Raw genomic sequence first — 17,728 nt, forward strand, 5'->3', positions numbered from 1 at the left:
GTTATGTTAGAAAGATGAAATTGTGGGTAGTATGTTCTTTATTTTTCTAATTGCATGCATTGTGTTTATTATGAAACTGTGTACATTTTAAAAATCATCCACTCATTTTCTGCTTTTACATCAATCTTAAGCACAGATTAATTAATAAGAAAGAAGTAACTACAGAATCTTGAGATCACATATTCTTATCAAACCTTAGACTTATACGTGTGTATAATATTTAAACATGCACAAAAATAAAACATTTTATGATGAGCTCCTTATCCTCACTGCCCATTTCAACAGTAATCAAGATTTTGTACCTGTGCTTTTAACTTGCTATTTACTTATTCATTTATTTACTAAGTAAACTCCGGAGGCCATATCATTTCAACTCTACTTCCTAATCAGCTTGTACCACTAAAAATTATGGATACTTTGTTATGTAACCATAATGCTATCATCATGAGTGACAAAATCAGGGATAAGATTCACAGAGATTTTAGAAATAGAAGTAATTTTAAAGACCGCCCTATGCTTTTATGGTAGCTTCCTGGTTCATACTATTTGTATTTTATTTTCAATTTTTGTAGGGCTTGCTCAGATTATCACAGTGACTCCCAAAAGCTGGCATGGAAAGGAGAGAGGAGGGTGTGTGCACACAGCAAGGAGAGGAAGGAGAAGCAGATGGGACCAGAACAGGAGCTGAAGAGGGCTCAGAAATACCAACAGGGGCTCCCAGTGTTTCAAGGACGAGCCTGCAATTTCACAAGGACAAAGGCATCTGCACAGAACATCACGTTTGGCTGGAGAAACCCCAAGGCTGAGAAATGAAAGGAGATCAAAGTGAAGAAGCTACAAACAAACTTCAGGGAACCACCCACTTGCTCCAGAAGTGTGATAAATCACAAAGTTTGGGATCAAAACTTTACAGAAGAGACACCTGGCAAATGAAGTTAAAGAGACATCTGTCTGTGTCTTTAAAATGTCCAGAAAATGACAAGAAACAAGACACACAGCCAGTTATCCAGATGTTAACCCTTTAGGGTCATCTTGATGTCCTGCAATAACAGTCTAGATATCCTCACTGTTGGGTAAAAGGTAGATAGACTATTATCCTAGCTGCAGTCACTGACTTGAGCCCTGAAATTCTTAACCCTCCTGCACAATACAATCCCTGGGGGGCATTAATGAGTCTTGATGCCCTAACCCCAACCCCAGAGACTGAAGCATTTGGTCTGGAGTTGGACTGCATAACACATTGGCATTTTCCAAAGTTCTCATGATTCCAGTATGTGTGTGTGTGTGTGTGTGTGTGTGTGTGTGTGTGTGTGTGTGTGTTAAGAAATACTGGTCTAACTATAAAAGCAAAGATCTTAAAATCCATGGTTCATATTTATGGCATAGACAAATTTTGTTCATTTGTTTATTTAGTGCATTAGGCGGTGGCATTCATATTGAATTTTTTTAAATTGATTCCTTTAAAGATTTAAGTAAAAAAATCGAGATGTTGCACACAAGAATCCAATTTCCAGTTTCTTTTGTAAAAATCAGAAGCTCTGGCAATTTGGGGTTGTGTTCCCGTAGGACCACTTCACCCTTTGAACTGCTGTGTTCTTCCATTATCTTGGCCCCCAGACCTCTGAGTTTGTGATTCTTATCGCTACGGAATGCTGTGATTCAACCTGTTCATGGCTGCTCATTAGATCATCTCCCATTTGAACAATGATCCAGCTAAGACCACAGTGGCAATATTTTCTAGTTTCAACTCTTCATTTATTTATTTATTGTTTTGTGTGTGCCACTGGGATGAAGACTAGAGCATGAGCAGACACTTACAGAAATTAATGGAATTATGAGGCTTCTTTTTTTTCTTCTTATGTGTGTTGATAATAAAAAGAAGTGAGAAGGGCATTGGCCTGAGTCTGGTTTTATTGCTCATTAGTTTCAGGAATTGGGGCAGGGGTCTTAACCACTTCAGGCCTCAGTGATTTTATTTGCATGTGAAGGGGGTGGGCTTCAGTTGCCTTTTTGTTCTGAAATTCGACAATTTTCTAAGTGCTAAGTGATAACAATAGAAACCCACAGAAGGGAGGAAGCAGTGAGTGGAATAAGGAGAATTGCCTTTCCAGGTCATCTTGACTGTGGATGTGGTTCACAGGTGGACATAGGAGCTGCCCATGCATCAGTGAATACCTGACCACCTTGAACATGAGCCAGTGGAACCAGAATGAGAGGAGGCTTTCCCCAGAGTCCTGGCCTGACTTTCAGCATCATGCCCATCCCTACCCTGCAGATGGCCTTTTTGCAAGAACATCATGACATCTTGGGGCCGTCGTTTGGGTACACACTGCTCCTCTCCCCTGCTAGCTGGAGTCTATCCACCAAATCATGAGATTTAGCTGACCTTCCCTTCTTGTTCTCGAGAGGACACCCCAGGTTTGGACAAATACACAGTTTGCTGCTGTTGTTATTAACATCTTAAGACCAAAACCACAGGCAACAAAAAGGAAAAAAAAAGGCACATTGAACTGCATCAAAATGTAAAACTTTTGTGAATCAAAGGACGCTATCAACAGAGTGAGAAGGCACTCCACAGAATGTGAGCTCATATTTGGAAATCAAATATCTAAAAAAGAATTGGTATCTAGAACATATAAAGAACACCTAAATCTCAACAACAACCAAACCTAATTTAGAAATGGACAAAGGACTCGAATAAACATTTCTCCAAAGAACATATGCAAATTGACAATAAAGGGCCTAGGAAATAAAAAGTGGAGGAAAATAAAATTCCAGTCCTCCCCTCATGCCATGCCTACTCCATCCATTTCATTCCTCGATCCCCTGCCCCTCCTCACAAGAGAAAATGGTCTAAATTAATTATTGGACCCATTACCAGCAGACAAGGTCACTGTGATTGAAAAGGCATGATCCTTGGCTCCAGCCCTGTCTCTTTCACATGCCCTGGGGTAGAATTGGAAGGCTGAGCAAAGTCCTGTTTGTTTGGATCAAACCTGGACATACTTCTTCTACATTCTATATTCTTTCTCTTGCCCTCAACAAATACAGCTGGGAGGAAAAGTTAAAATGGAGCCACTTCTGTAGACCTGATCTCTTCTCATCTCTGTGTGTGTATATGTGGGTGTGCCTGAGTAACCTGGGCCTGAAGGTCAGATTGGAAACAGCAGGGAAGAATAAAAAGATCCCCTTACAGACTTTCATGGAGCTGACTTCAGCTATGAAACACTTGGAAAATTGCTAGTAGAATGTTCCTGAGATTTCTCTCTGGTATCACCCCTTGTACATAGAATTCCCTGGATTCCTACAGGAGGAGAGGTAAATTGCAAAGCACAAAAACTCTTACCTTAATCTTCATTAAATCATCACCAGCTGAACAAGAAACTCTCCTGGAATTCTGTCAGAGAGGATAGCCCTCTAAGAAGCTTAAATGCTACAGCCATAGCTTTCAAACAATAACCCACGTTGGAATAATATACTGGCTCAGTTAGTCATTCAGCAAAAATGACTCTTCCACTTCATAATCCAAAATCGATTGGTCTTGAAGTCCACATTTTCTCCTTTCCTAAAAACTGGATATTTGTTCACTTGTTTTCTTTTGTCATTGTGCCATTCTCCATGATTTTTTTCAAATATTAGGATTTTTAAAAGTATATAATATTGGAAAATTTCCTCTCACTACTATGCATGTAGTTTTCCTGACTCTAGAAATTTGCCAGTTTGAAAGGATGAGTTGTTCCACCCTTAACTGCTAAACTATCTTTGGTTTTATTTCTCTTTGAGGCTTGCTATAATTTTACCAGTTTAAAGATCATTAACTTTGTTGGTAACTTGCTTTTGTCTAGCAGAATTGTGTAAAATATTTAAGTCAGAAAGAAAGAAAAAAGGTCTTTAAGTTTCAGTTGCAACATTCAGTTGCTAAATAAATGTGTCCATATTAGTTTTTAAAAACATCCTAAATTGGATATCTCATTCTTTTATTCAGTTTAAAGCACAAAGGCTTTAAAATTGTGCTAACAGTGTTATTTAAATCCCTAAGCTGCTGCTACTCTATAATTTCTGGTCTGACACCAAAGTTTTGAAACATTTTTTTTTTCCCTTTCATCCCTTTCTTTCAATGGCCTTTCTCAGGGAGTAACTACAGCTCTGACCATAATCACATTTAAGAGGCTATACTTTCACACGTTTTTCTGATTCAGAGCATTACCTGGGGGACTTTGTTTAGTCACATGAGAGGCTTTTTCACAGATTTAATTCCCCAGTTAATATCCCCAGGTATAATTCAAAGGATAGCATTTAAGTTCATCTAAAGGGATTGCTTTTCTCCCTTCCTTTCTCAGGCTGCCTATGTCCTTGATCCACATAAAAGGATATAATCTTGCTTGTTACTTATATTGTCTGTCTGTGGGGACGAATGTTTTGTAACGGGGCTGTTTCTTAAATGGGAAATCTATAAACTTGTAATTCTATCAAACCAAGATATTTAGGTGGATTCAAATCTGTCCCATTTGTTGCTTCAGCTCTGATTTCCCTAGAACTGATGACAGGTTTGTAAGTAATATTAACTGTCCTTTGTAGTAAATTACATCTTGTAATCACCGCAGCGTTCATCTCTGGCCAGAGCAGTTATCAGCTGAAGCAAATAAAGGGTTTGAAGACTCTGCTATCTGTTCCCTTTCAGAATGCCAGAAGTCCTCTATAAACACGAGTGTGCAGAATGAGAGGTCATCTTTTGAAAGCTATAATAAAACATGATTGTAAGAGAGCATGTGATGGGCTGCATAGCAGGGCAGCCTCCTGACAGTGGCTCAGCTGGAGCAGGATGCGGGATGAGGGTGGGGTGCATGGGGGAGCAAGAACCAAAGCACCAGGAATTCTGTCTGCTGGATGTTGTATCCATCAACAGCATAATTAATTTGAAGAAAATTTGCCTTTGAAAAGACAAAAATAATCAGAGTCTGTGCCCCATCAACTTGCATGACAAGTCCTATAAAGTAGTTGAGAAAAATGAGATTGCAGAGCCCAGGAATGGACTCCCAGACGCCTTCCCTGACTTGTTCCAATGTCGCAACAATGACACCCAGATTCTCTCTGTGATTCCTCTGGCTCTTGGGAGTCGATGATGCTATAACAGCATTTCTCATACAGTTACTCTGTGCCATGGCTTATGTTCAATACTTTGCTTGCTTATCTTATTCAGTGTGATTGATACTTAGTAACAATCAAGCATTTGCTATATGCTAGGTACTGGTCTATATTTTCAATGAACCTTAACTCATTTAATGCCTTTTAAAGCCCTTTAAGCTAAGTGGTGTTATTTCTGCATTTGAAAAATGCAGAAGTGAGAGCAGTATTGTTAAAGAACCTGCTCAAGATTACTAGAAAGGAGGTGAGCAGCTGGGACTTGAACTCGTGCAGTCTGGCTCTTGACTGCTCTACCACATTGCACTGACTGCCACCAAATAGTATTAGCTCCCCTGTTAAGGAGTGTTATGGTCTGAATGTGTGTTCCCTCACCCCAAATTTATATGGTGTAATACTAACCCCCAATGTGATAGTATTAGGAGGGGGTCCTTTGGGAGATAATTAGGTCATCAGGATAGATCCCTCACAAAAGCCACTTGAGAGCTCTTCACCCCTTCCACCATGCATGTACACAGTGAGAAGGTGGCATCTATGAACCAAAAAGTGGGCTCTCACTAGACACTGACTCTGCCAGCATCTTGTTCTTGAACTTCCAGCCTCCTGGAATGTGAGAAGTTTCTGTTGTTTTCAAGCTACTCAGTTGATGGTATTTTTGTTATAACAACCTGAGCAGGCTAAGACAAGAGGATACTATGATTAGCACCACTTACTGAAGAGAAAGAGGAGTCTCTGCATGTAATAATAAGAAGGGAAGTTCCTAACTACTAGGTTCTGCTGCTGCCTAGTCAGTGTCTGAGCCTCTTCCATGTGTTGTTTAGTGTGTATGTGTGTGTGTGTGTGTGTTTGTCTGTGTCTGTGTCTGTGTCTCTGTGTGTAAAGCTTCCTTGTTGTTCTGAGATATCAGGGATTCCAAGATGGGTGGTGTATGTTCCCAGAGTACTTTAACTTACAACTGAGAAATAATCTAAGATTGAATAATATTAGAAGAGGATCTCCATTAGTTTTAATTCACTGAAACCCACATTCTGTCTCTAGAACAAAATGCTACTATGATACCTCAGGCCACAATTTCACATGTACACATAACCATTAGAGAACCCCTGGTTGGACACAAATTTAAAATGAATTCACCAAATGCAGATTTGTTTTATTTAAACTTCTTAAAGTAGCAAGAAAAGTGCAGTTCATCAATACTCATGTTCTGAACAATGATTGGAACATGCTCTGATGTGAATGTTGGGTAAGAAGAGTAAAATTATTTAATAAAAGGTCATGGATAATATGAAATGTTCATGTCAGGTTATTTGAAACAGAATGTATAAAATTATTATAATTCAATAGTCAAACTCAATAATAAAAGACAGTTTTAAAAATGGATGAAGGATTCAAGTAGATATTTATCAAAAAAAAGATACACCAATGGCCTAAAAACATATAAAAAGATGCTCAATGTCATTAGTCATTTAGGGAAATGCAAATCAAAACCACAATGAGATATTACTTTGCACTCACTAGAATGGCTGTAATCAAAATACAGTAAGTGTTGGCAAGAATTTGTAGAAATTGAAACACTCAGATATTGCTGGTAGAAATATAAAATGGTGCAGCCACTTCATTTTGTTTTTGCGATGCAAATTATTTATTGCATTTTATGTCATTTTTAATGGTGCAGACACTTCTTCAAAATGTTAAATATAAAGACACTACTATGTGAATTAGAATTCCACTCCTAAGTATATATCCAAGAGAGATGAAAGTATGTTCACAGAAACTCTCACACATGGATATTCATAGAATAATTTTCACTATAGCCAAAAAGTGGAACAACTCAAATGTCCCTCAATGATAAATGAACGAACAAAGTGTGATTTTATTCATACACTAAAACATTATTTGGCCACAAAAAGGAAATGAAATTATGATTCATGCTGGAACATGGCATGCCTGAAACCCCATTCTAAGTGAAAGAAGCCAGACACAAAAGATCATGTATTATATTATTCTATTTATATGAGATATCCACACTATTTAAATTAATAGAGACATAAAATATAATGGTGGTTGCTTAGAGCTGGTGGGTAGAGTGGGATGGGATGGAGTGAGAAGTGACTACTAATGAGTACAAGGATTCATTCTGGGTAATAAAAAAATTCTAAATTTAGATTGTGTTGATATTTGCCCAACTCTGGAAATATAATATAAATCATTGAATTGTATACTTCAAATGGGAGATTTTGTAGCACATGAATACTGTACAGTATGTGAACCTAAACAGCCTGAGTGCTATCAGTAGATGAGGAGATTAAAAAACTGTGGTACATTTCTATAATGGAATACTATACAGCCATAAAAAAAGAAGAAAATCTTACCTTTTTCAATAGTATGGATAAACCTGAAGATTATTATACTAAGTGAAATAAGCCAGTTAGAGAAAGACAAATTCCGTGTGGTCTCACTTATATGCAGAATCTAATGAACAAAATAATCTGACAACAATACAGAAACAGAGGCATGGATACATGGAACAGACTGACAGCTGCCAGAGGGAAGCAGGGAGTGGGGACTGGATGAAAGAAGGGGAAGGGATTAGCCAAAGAACATATATGCATCACCTATGAATACAGACAACAGTGTGGGGATGGCCAGAGGGAAGTGGGTGAAGGCTGGGTGGAGGGAGGCAAAGGGGTAGAAAATGCAGACAACTGTAACAGTGTCAGCAATAAAAATGAAGTAAAATAAAAACTCATACAACTGTCCACGCCACCACCACCCCAAAAGAAAGATTTTTTAAGAACACATTATAGAGATTTATGCGTATGGACCCCTGGAGTTCTACAGTGTCCAACCTGAACACACTTACTTAGAGGTCCTAGCCCTTTGAGGTTGGCCCAAACAGTTTAAAAAATGAATTAGTACTGATAATTAGAAAAAAGGAAGATTTCATGTTGAAAACCTAGATATTTGGCTTTTATTGGAATCAAAAGATCTGGTGCATGGACCCTTCATCTTTACATGTCAACCATTTGCAACACCTGAGCAGTCTCTTTACCTGGAACATTTATTGTTCAACTTGCCATAGACCCTACCACTCCCTTTTGCACCCTAACCTAAAATTAAAGTTAAAAAATCAGCTGCCATTTATAATCACACATGCATTCTTGCTTTTCTTATAAAATTATTAAGGACAAATGAAACGCTTGATCTGGTCCACTTCCCTGGGTCTGGGAATGGCTGTGTAGATTGTCCTTGTAAATCCTGAACTCTGTGTTTCCTCTTTCATTTATCAGACACTAATATCTTTTTATTTGCTGATTGCACCTTTCTGGGCACTTTATTCTCTCACCAGACAAAGGTTTTGCCTCTATCTGTTCTTGATAAGGTCCTGTCATTCCTTATGAATTTCTTTTCCTCTTCAATATAATGGCAACACCTTCCGGGATACAGATCAACTCAAGTGTCCTCAAATAGTCTTATGTCCCCTGAGTAGTTAATAAATATTCAGTCCAAGCTGCAAATTAAGAGGAGGGAAGCCATAATGCTGCAATGTGCAAGACTTATCCTAAAGGCCAAATTAAACAAAGGCAGTGAGATCCCAGTAAACAGCCAGGGAACAGGAGGTTAATATCCAAACATTTCCCCTAAATTTCCATCATTCATGAGCTGCCTTCCCAATGTTGCCATACCTGTGGTCCTCAGTTAAAACCTGATGTATGCACATACCACCTGCCTTTTCATGTATCAACCAATTATTTTCACCACGTGTTCCAGTGCTACTGAATGGCATGCCTTTGTCAAACAAAGAAAAATAAAACAAAATTTTACTTCTTCCAAACAATGCATTGTTGTTATTCAAGTAAACAAAAGTTTAAAAAATTAAAAGGGAACTCTTCTGTTACTACCATATTAAAAAACAGGAATGCAATCTTAAAGAGAAGGTGACTATAAAAATAAAAGCAACCCCAACAAAAACTGATGCATACCAGTTCTGGCTGGATCCAATGGCCTGCCTGAGCCTCGAGACGCCCATCTTCACCAGGAAGACAGTAGAATTTCATTAAAGGTAAACTATTGCCAAACTGAAAATCTCTTCTTAAGGTAATCAGAAGGCTCCTAAGAAAAATGAATCATTTCTTTGCTCTGGGAGTCAAGATTATTTTAATTTATTTTTATTTTTTATTTTTTTAGTGCCTAAACTTATTGCAATGATCCCTGCTAAACTCACAGCGCATATCAAGAAATATCCCCTTGGGAAGACGTAAGGATCCAGTGGAGCAAAGAGAGGATGCATGGGCGGGGACAGCCCATATTTTCCATCTGCAATCCCTGCTCGCTAAACACACAAGGAGAGAAGCTAGTCATCAATGCTTTGGTGAGTGGGAGACCTGGAATGCAACATTAACTTCCAGGGTAAATTTGCCTACAGGGCAATAAGCCCACAGACCTATTTCAGCTGCTTAGAGTGAGCACTGCTCTGCGCACACACACACACACAATCTTGCTCAAAGGACTGTGAGCTTCTTGCACAGGCAGACGTGCAGATTCCATCACTTAATAATTGAGCCTTGGTTTCCCTGTATGTAAAGTAGGAATAAAGACACTCATCATGGAAAATGATTACAATTAATATGTATGCAACATCCAGCTTGCTGCCCAGCACCCCACAGGAGCCTAATAACTTGTAGCTATTAGTCTTCCAATTTTCCTATATTGAAATATTGTAAAGAAAAGGTAAGGGAAGAACAAAAAGAAAGGAAGTTGGTGAGATGCATTCAAAATAGGGGCTTAGTGAATCTTTCTACCCTGTGATCTGTGACAGGTGGCTTAACTCTGCATCTGCAATTTCATGTACCTGAAACAGTATGAGAGTGTTAAATTTTATAACTAATAGCTATGTAATTGGATAATAGGATTGTTGGAAAGTGACCCAGCACATGGTAGGTACCCAGGAAATATGAGTGTTCTGTCTGCAGTGGAACAAGTTACAAATATAAAAATCCAGTTTCACAAAGCAAATACATTTTCTGATCTAATTTCCTTCAAAAGGATTTCTGGGAGTACAAGATGATCAGCTGATCTTCCTTTAAGTAGTGGGCTCTATTAATGAATTTAAAATGCATCTTCCTTTTAATTTAGAGTTGTAGACCCTTCCTTCTGGACATTTTCCAAGTTAAATATAACACCACAAGCTAAGGATAGGAACTGGGCACGAGAGAGAGCCAGTGTTACCAGTACAGGTAAAGAAGTACTTCACTGTCATGTGTTGCCGTGGCAGCTGCTCCGACTAAGGCTGTGAGAGGTATGGAGAAGTCTCTTTCATCTTTCTGACAAAAGCAACAGGGACAGTTTAATGCAGAGTCTTCCCTCCCTGTCCCACCATCAGAAACTCAGGTAGGGTGAGTACTGCTGCTCTGTACAGAAGGTGCATGGCATAATATATTGAATACACAGTTCCTTCCATTCTTATATATAATATGTAGGACACCCACTCTTAGAGAAAGAAATGCAAGTGTAATCATGGCACTTAATATTTCACACTCATTTTCATCCACTATTGGTTGTATCCATGGTTGTTATGTGTCTGTACTTGCCAAGTTCATATATCTTTTGAAATGGATGCATGTGTATTAGTTACCGACACAGAAAAAGGAGGGAACACATTGCTTCCTGTACTAGTGACCAAGGGCAACCTCTCAGCCTTGAACTTCACCTACTGTGGTAGGGTGAGTGGTCCTCTAATCCCTGGAACCCATGAATGTGTCATGTAACATAGCAACAGGGCTTCAGATATAATTATGGTCGAAGACCTTAAAATAGGGAGATTATAATGGATTATGTCTAATTTAATTACACAAATCCTTACACAAGGGGATCTTTCACCACTGAAAGTAGGTCAGAGGGAGGAGGCAGAAGAGAAGATTTGCTTAGAAGATGGAGGAGACCACAAGCCAAGAAATGTGGGTGACATCTAGCAGCTGAATACAGTCCCTGGCCAACAGCCAACAAGGAATCAGGGACCTCAGTTTCACAATCACATGGGACTGAACTTTGCCAATAACCTAAATGAATCTGGAAGTAGATCTGCCCCCCAGAGCCTTCTGTTAAATTTCCAGACAGCTGATACCTTGATTCCAGCCTTGTGAGATGATAAGCCAAGAACTTACCCAAACCACTGTCCTGGACTTCTGACCTACAAAACTGTGAAATAACACATTTGTCTACCTAAGCCACAAAATGTGTGGTACTTTTACTTATGCAGCTATAGCAATCAAATGAATCAAATTCAACAGTGTTCCCAATGATGGCCCCCAGTTCAGAAAATGTCTGCAAGCAAGTTTTACCAACACTCTGTGAAATTAATAATAATAAATAATAATAATAATAATAATAGTAATAATAATAATTGGCATTTTTCTTGTATAGCAAGTAATTTGGTATAAAGGAGTCAACTCTCTTTTCAAGGGGATCTTATGCTGAGGATGATGCAGTTGATGACTGTCTGCACTGGGAAAGACAAAATGACAGTAGTTCTATTATGCCTTTCAGTTCCCTTCTATGTTTTAATTTTTTGGAATTTTATGGATCTGTTAAATCCCAAAGTCTGAGAACCACAACTACACATTATACACTTCTTTCTTTGAAGCCAAGAGTTGCAGAAGCAGAACCAAAAGGGACACAAGAAAGAAATCATTTGGGGCGTCTGGATATTGAACTTGCTCATACCCTTCTGTTTAGGAAGACAGGTATTTCTTATTCTACAAAGTAGATATATTTCTAAAAATTGTGGCTGTAATGTGTTTTTGAATTTTACCTGAGAGTACGAGTGCTTATTTGTGGGGATCTGTGTATATTTGCATGTAGATATAAATCTAGTTATATTTCAAAGAAGGAGAGAAGATGCTATGCCAACAAAATGCTATCCATTTATTCACTCATTTACTTATGAACACTTACTTATTAAATACCTACTATGTTCCAGGACCTGTACAAGGTTCTGGGAATTAATGGCCAATCAAACTGTAGTCTTTTCATGGAAGTTAAAATATCACAAAGAAGATTAAAATCAATAAATTAATCTCACAAATATATGCCAAACTTAAACTGCCATTAATGATAAAAAAAAAAGATACATCTACAGCCATGAGACATCTCATAGCTGGGTTTCATTTGGTCTGTCTGGGGCATCAGAGGTAACTGCACTAAGAGAAGGATGTCTTAGCAAATATCCAAAGGGTGGTGGGAGCCAACCAGGCAAATATTTTAGTACAAAGGTAACTCAATCTCTGGTCTTGGTTTCCTTATTTCTGGAGTCTTAGAGTAGGGCTCTATGAATTCTAAACTCTCCTGTTCTCAAAACCCTGAAACTTCTCAATCATTATTTTCAGGAAGAGATAGAATGACTGAGATAAAGCATGATAGAAACCAATAGCGACAACTACTGTATTTCATTGTGCACTTGCTCTGTGGCCAGACACTGTGCTCAATGTTTCTCATCAATTATCTCATTTAAGCCTCATAACAACGCATGGCATATGTTTGTGTGGCAACAATTGATATGGGTCATTGATTACTGTGAGTTTTCAGGCTCTGGAAACATGGTAGGATTAAAATTCCTAACCCTCTGAGGTTTGGCAGTACTCTGTGACCTAAGTCAGCCAATGAGCCATGAGCAGAATTGCTGTGTACCATTACTTGGCTGAGCATTAATTTTGGCACTGTACCCACCAAAAGACTCTTTCCTCTTGCTAAGAAGATTGGTGATAATTTAGATTGTAGCTTCTCCATAAATCTGTCCTAGAGTGCATCTGACATGCAGAGTAGCCTGTGGAGTTGATAAAAACTACATCTTTGTTATTTGAAGCTACTAAACTATGAGGTTGGTTATGAGTAGAGTATATGCTAGCTTGCCTGGTCTAGCACACAATTATGTTTATCTGCTTCTTACAAATGCAAAGCCAAGTTCAGAGAGGTTGTGTAACTTCTCAAGGTGAAGAAAACAATGAAATGGGAGAACCAGCATTTGGACTCATGCAGTCTGACTCCAGGTTCTTTCACATTAAGCTAAAAGTGCGGATGCAGGACCCACTGTGCCACTGGTCATTTCTTAGAGTTCTGCAATTCTTGCCATAAAAATGCTCCCATCAATATGGCATACATGTCCCAGCATCGTGAAACAAATGGTGCCATTAAATTTAATACGCCCATCCTAAGGCCCTTTTGGGGAGAGTTAGAGGAAGTTGTGGAAATCTACACCTGCACATACTTCCCCCTTCCAGTTTTCTAGAAAGATTCCTAGTATGCATGTAAATACCCTCTGAATTCAGAAATGAAGAGGCCTCCAGCTAGGCACAACAAAGCCAATTTGGCTTCTTAAACTGAGCACTGCTTTGCAAAGTAATCCTGTAGAACTCCACTAAATGAGTTACAAACTAGTCACATGGGGCTTTCATTGAATTTATTCTGAAAGCTCTGAAGGACAATTGTCTCTGAACCAGGTACATCAAATACAGGCCTGCTACTCTGTAAAAGCTTGGAATTCTACACCACCTACACACAAAGAAAATTAGCTTTTGATTGAAAGGAAGCACTATTGAACAACCCCAGGAGAGGAAAGAGAAACAATACAAATGAATGACACCTACAGACAAATCTAATGGTTGAAGCCATTTGGCTAAGGACTTTCTTATTCTGAAAGAAATACAAAAGTACAATTTCTGAGGATCGTGAAAGATAATCGAACCAAGTCAACAGAAAAGTAGTTACTCTTGAAACTCTAAACAAAGAGTTTAAATATGCCACAGGGACATAAAATAAAACTTTTCCACATCGCATTCTGAGTATTATTTATTGCTGGGAAAAATGGCAACATGCACTCAAAGCTTCCATTCTTCTTTTGTTTGTCATTACTGCACTTGTCTCTTTTCCCTTTTCTTTTTATTTACTTTAGTTTAAGATTTGCAACCAAGACTTACAGCTACTTCTTAGTCTTACTAATACTGTTATTAAAAGGAGAGTGAGTTTTAACCTTGTTCATTACTGATATTTTCCTTAATGGTCAAGATGTAACTACAGGTGGAGTCCTATCATTTTTGCCAAATTCTATTGACTCCAAAAAACCTCCGCTGCCTTGCGGCATACCTCTTCAGGGGAAAGGCTAAGGGAGTAAACCCCGACAGAAAATCCGGAGCCGGAGTCCCTAAGGCGGTTTGACATTGTAGTCAACACCGGCAACTCCTGCGGCGCACCTGAAGCCAAGCTGTATTGACTTTGTCTTTCCCTTGGACCCTTCAGCTGCGAAGAGAGGGGGGGTCTGCTGCATGGGCAACAGCAGACCCTCCATATCACCCTGCCCAGGCTCTGTAGCTTCAGTTTCACTGAAGAGGACACTCCAGCGTCATCGCAAGATGTCGACTCAACACGGGAGGAGACAGATACCGGTTATAAGCTCATCCGATTGGCGAAGGAAACGAGCGCCAGGGGTCTCCTCTGACGGTGGGAGAGGTCATCTCACCTCACTGGACAGCTACCGTCTCGCCATGGCTCGCCTGCCCCACTGGGTGCGTGGGGATCAGAGAGGCGCCTCTCGAAAAGTGGGCCACAAAACACCCGCACCAGTTAATTCCAAGCAAACAGCAAGAAAGAAGCCTCCGGCTCTTCGCCTCGCTAGCTGGAACATCAGGACCATGTGCCCCGGACTTACTGCAGACCTTCCATGGATCAATGGTGCCAGGAAAACCGCTGTCATCGATAGGGAACTGGCACGACTAAACATCGACATTGCGGCTCTACAGGAGACCCGGTTGGCCGACAACGGAACTATCAGAGAAACCAACTACACCTTCTACTGGCAAGGGAAGTCTCCAGACCAACCAAGACAGCACGGTGTTGGGTTCGCTGTGAAGAACACGCTTGTTAACTCCATAGAGCCACCCACAGGAGGCACAGAGAGATTACTTACCCTCCGATTGTCAACAACTTTCGGCCCAGTCAGCATTCTTAGCGCGTACGCCCCAACCCTCTGCGCCACCATCGAAGAGAAAGAACAGTTCTACCATGCACTGGACGAAGCATTATCCAAGATCCCCAGAAGTAACGCTCTCTATCTCCTTGGAGACTTCAACGCAAGAGTAGGAGCCGACCACGTGGCCTGGCCCACCTGCCTTGGAAACTTTGGGAGAGGAAAGATCAATGAGAATGGTCAGCGACTGCTTGAGCTTTCGTGTCACCACGGCCTGTGCGTGACAAACACATTTTTCAAGTGCAAAGAGATCCACCAGGTGTCATGGAGGCACCCCCGCTCCTGCCATTGGCACCAGCTTGACCTCGTCATCACCAGAAGAACGGATATTGGCAGCACCCTCCTCACCCGCAGCTACCACAGTGCAGACTGCGACACGGACCATGCCCTCGTGGTAAGCAAGGTGCGCATAATGCCGAAGAGGTTGCACCACTCCAAGATGAAGGGTCGCCCACGCATCAACACCAGTTGTGCCAGCAACCCAGTTAAGACCCAGCAATTCATCAACAAGATGGAAGATGCACTCGGCGAGGGAGTGGCGGCAGATGACTTTATCGAATCCAATTGGTCACGTCTCCGCGACACCATATACAACTCCGCCATTATTGCTTATGGGAAGAAAGAGCGGAAGAATGCTGACTGGTACGAGGCTCACTGGGAAGAAATGGAACACGTGATCGAGGCTAAGAGGAAGGCCCTACTGGCTTACAAGGTCACGCCCACTCCCAGTACACTTCAAGCTCTACGGGCTGCCAGGAACAAAGTCCAGAAGACCGCCCGCCACTGTGCCAACACCTATTGGCTAAACCTGTGCAGAAGCATTCAGGAAGCCGCCGATATAGGCAACGCACGAGGAATGTATGAGGGTATCAAGAAGGCAACAGGCCCAATCCCCTCCAAGATCGCCCCCCTTAAGTCCAAGACAGGTGAGGTCATCACTGACCAGGAACAGCAAATGCGGCGGTGGACCGAGCACTACCTCGAGCTGTATGCAACGAAGAACACCGTAACAGACACTGCTCTTAAAGCCATCCCAGACCTACCAGTCATGGAGGAGCTAGACACCCCACCTACTGCGGCAGAGCTCAGCAAAGCCATCGACCGCCTTGCTTGCGGGAAAGCACCAGGAAGCGACGGAATCCCTCCAGAAATCCTAAAGAGCGGGAAACCAGTCCTGCTACAGCCGCTCCACCATCTACTCTGTCTCTGCTGGAAGGAGGGTTACATCCCCCAGGAAATGAGAGACGCCAACATTATCACCATGTACAAGAACAAAGGAGACCGCAGCGACTGCAACTACCGGGGCATCTCTCTCCTCAGCGTCGTCAGCAAAGTATTCACCCGGGTCGCTCTTGCCCGCCTGCAGACCCTTGCTTCCCGCGTCTACCCAGAGTCCCAGTGTGGCTTCAGAGCTGGCCGATCAACAGTGGACATGATCTTCTCCCTACGCCAGCTGCAGGAGAAGTGTCACGAGCAGCATAAACCACTCTACCTCGCCTTTATTGACCTCACGAAGGCGTTTGATCTGGTCAGTCGAAGCGGACTCTTCAGCTTGCTACGGAAGATTGGCTGTCCACCACATCTGCTTGCTGTGGTCATGTCCTTTCACGACAACATGCACAGCACGGTGTCCTACAACGGCGCAACCTCTGAGGCCTTCCCAGTCAGCAGCGGAGTAAAGCAGGGCTGCGTCCTCGTGCCTACGCTGTTCGGAATCTTCTTCTCCATGCTCCTCCAATATGCCTTTAAGGACTGCAGCGAGGGTGTCTTCATTCACACCAGATCCGATGGCAAGCTCTACAACCTGGCCCGTCTACGAGCCAAGAACAAAGTCAAAGAGGTGCTCATCCGTGAGATGCTCTTCGCCGACGACGCAGCTTTGACATCACACTCCGAAGAGGGACTCCAGCAGCTAGTCACTTGCCTTTCCCACGCATGCAAGGAGTTCGGACTAGCCATCAGCCTGACGAAGACGAATGTTATGGCTCAAGGCACGGGGACTCCCCCATGCATCACCATCGACGGGTACACCCTGGAGGTTGTCAACGACTTCACTTACCTTGGGTCCACCATCTCGAGCTCTCTGTCAGTTGACTTGGAGGTCAACCGGAGAATCGCCAGGGCAGCCACAGTTATGGCCAAACTGAACCGGCGAGTGTGGAACAATTCCAGCCTCACTGAGAAAACCAGACTGCGCATCTACCAAGCCTGCGTACTCAGCACTCTCCTCTATGGCAGCGAGACGTGGACCACCTACGCAAGGCACGAAAGGAAACTCAATAGCTTCCACATGAGGTGCCTGCGACGCGTCCTGCATGTCACCTGGCAGGATAAGGTTCCCAACACCGAGGTGCTGAAGCGAGCCAATATGAGCAGTTTGCATGCAGTTCTTAGTGAGAGACGCCTCAGGTGGCTCGGCCATGTCAAAAGAATGGATGCAGGCCGTATCCCCAAAGACCTCCTCTACGGCGAGCTAGCAGAAGGCAAGAGGATGACAGGGCGCCCAAAACTGCGGTTCAAAGACATCTGCAAAAAGGACATGACACAATGCTCCATCAATCTCAACAC

This window comes from Furipterus horrens, unplaced genomic scaffold (genome assembly GCF_987537825.1).
Source record: "Furipterus horrens unplaced genomic scaffold, mFurHor1.1.pri manual_scaffold_5, whole genome shotgun sequence".
In the NCBI taxonomy this organism is placed as follows: domain Eukaryota; kingdom Metazoa; phylum Chordata; class Mammalia; order Chiroptera; family Furipteridae; genus Furipterus; species Furipterus horrens.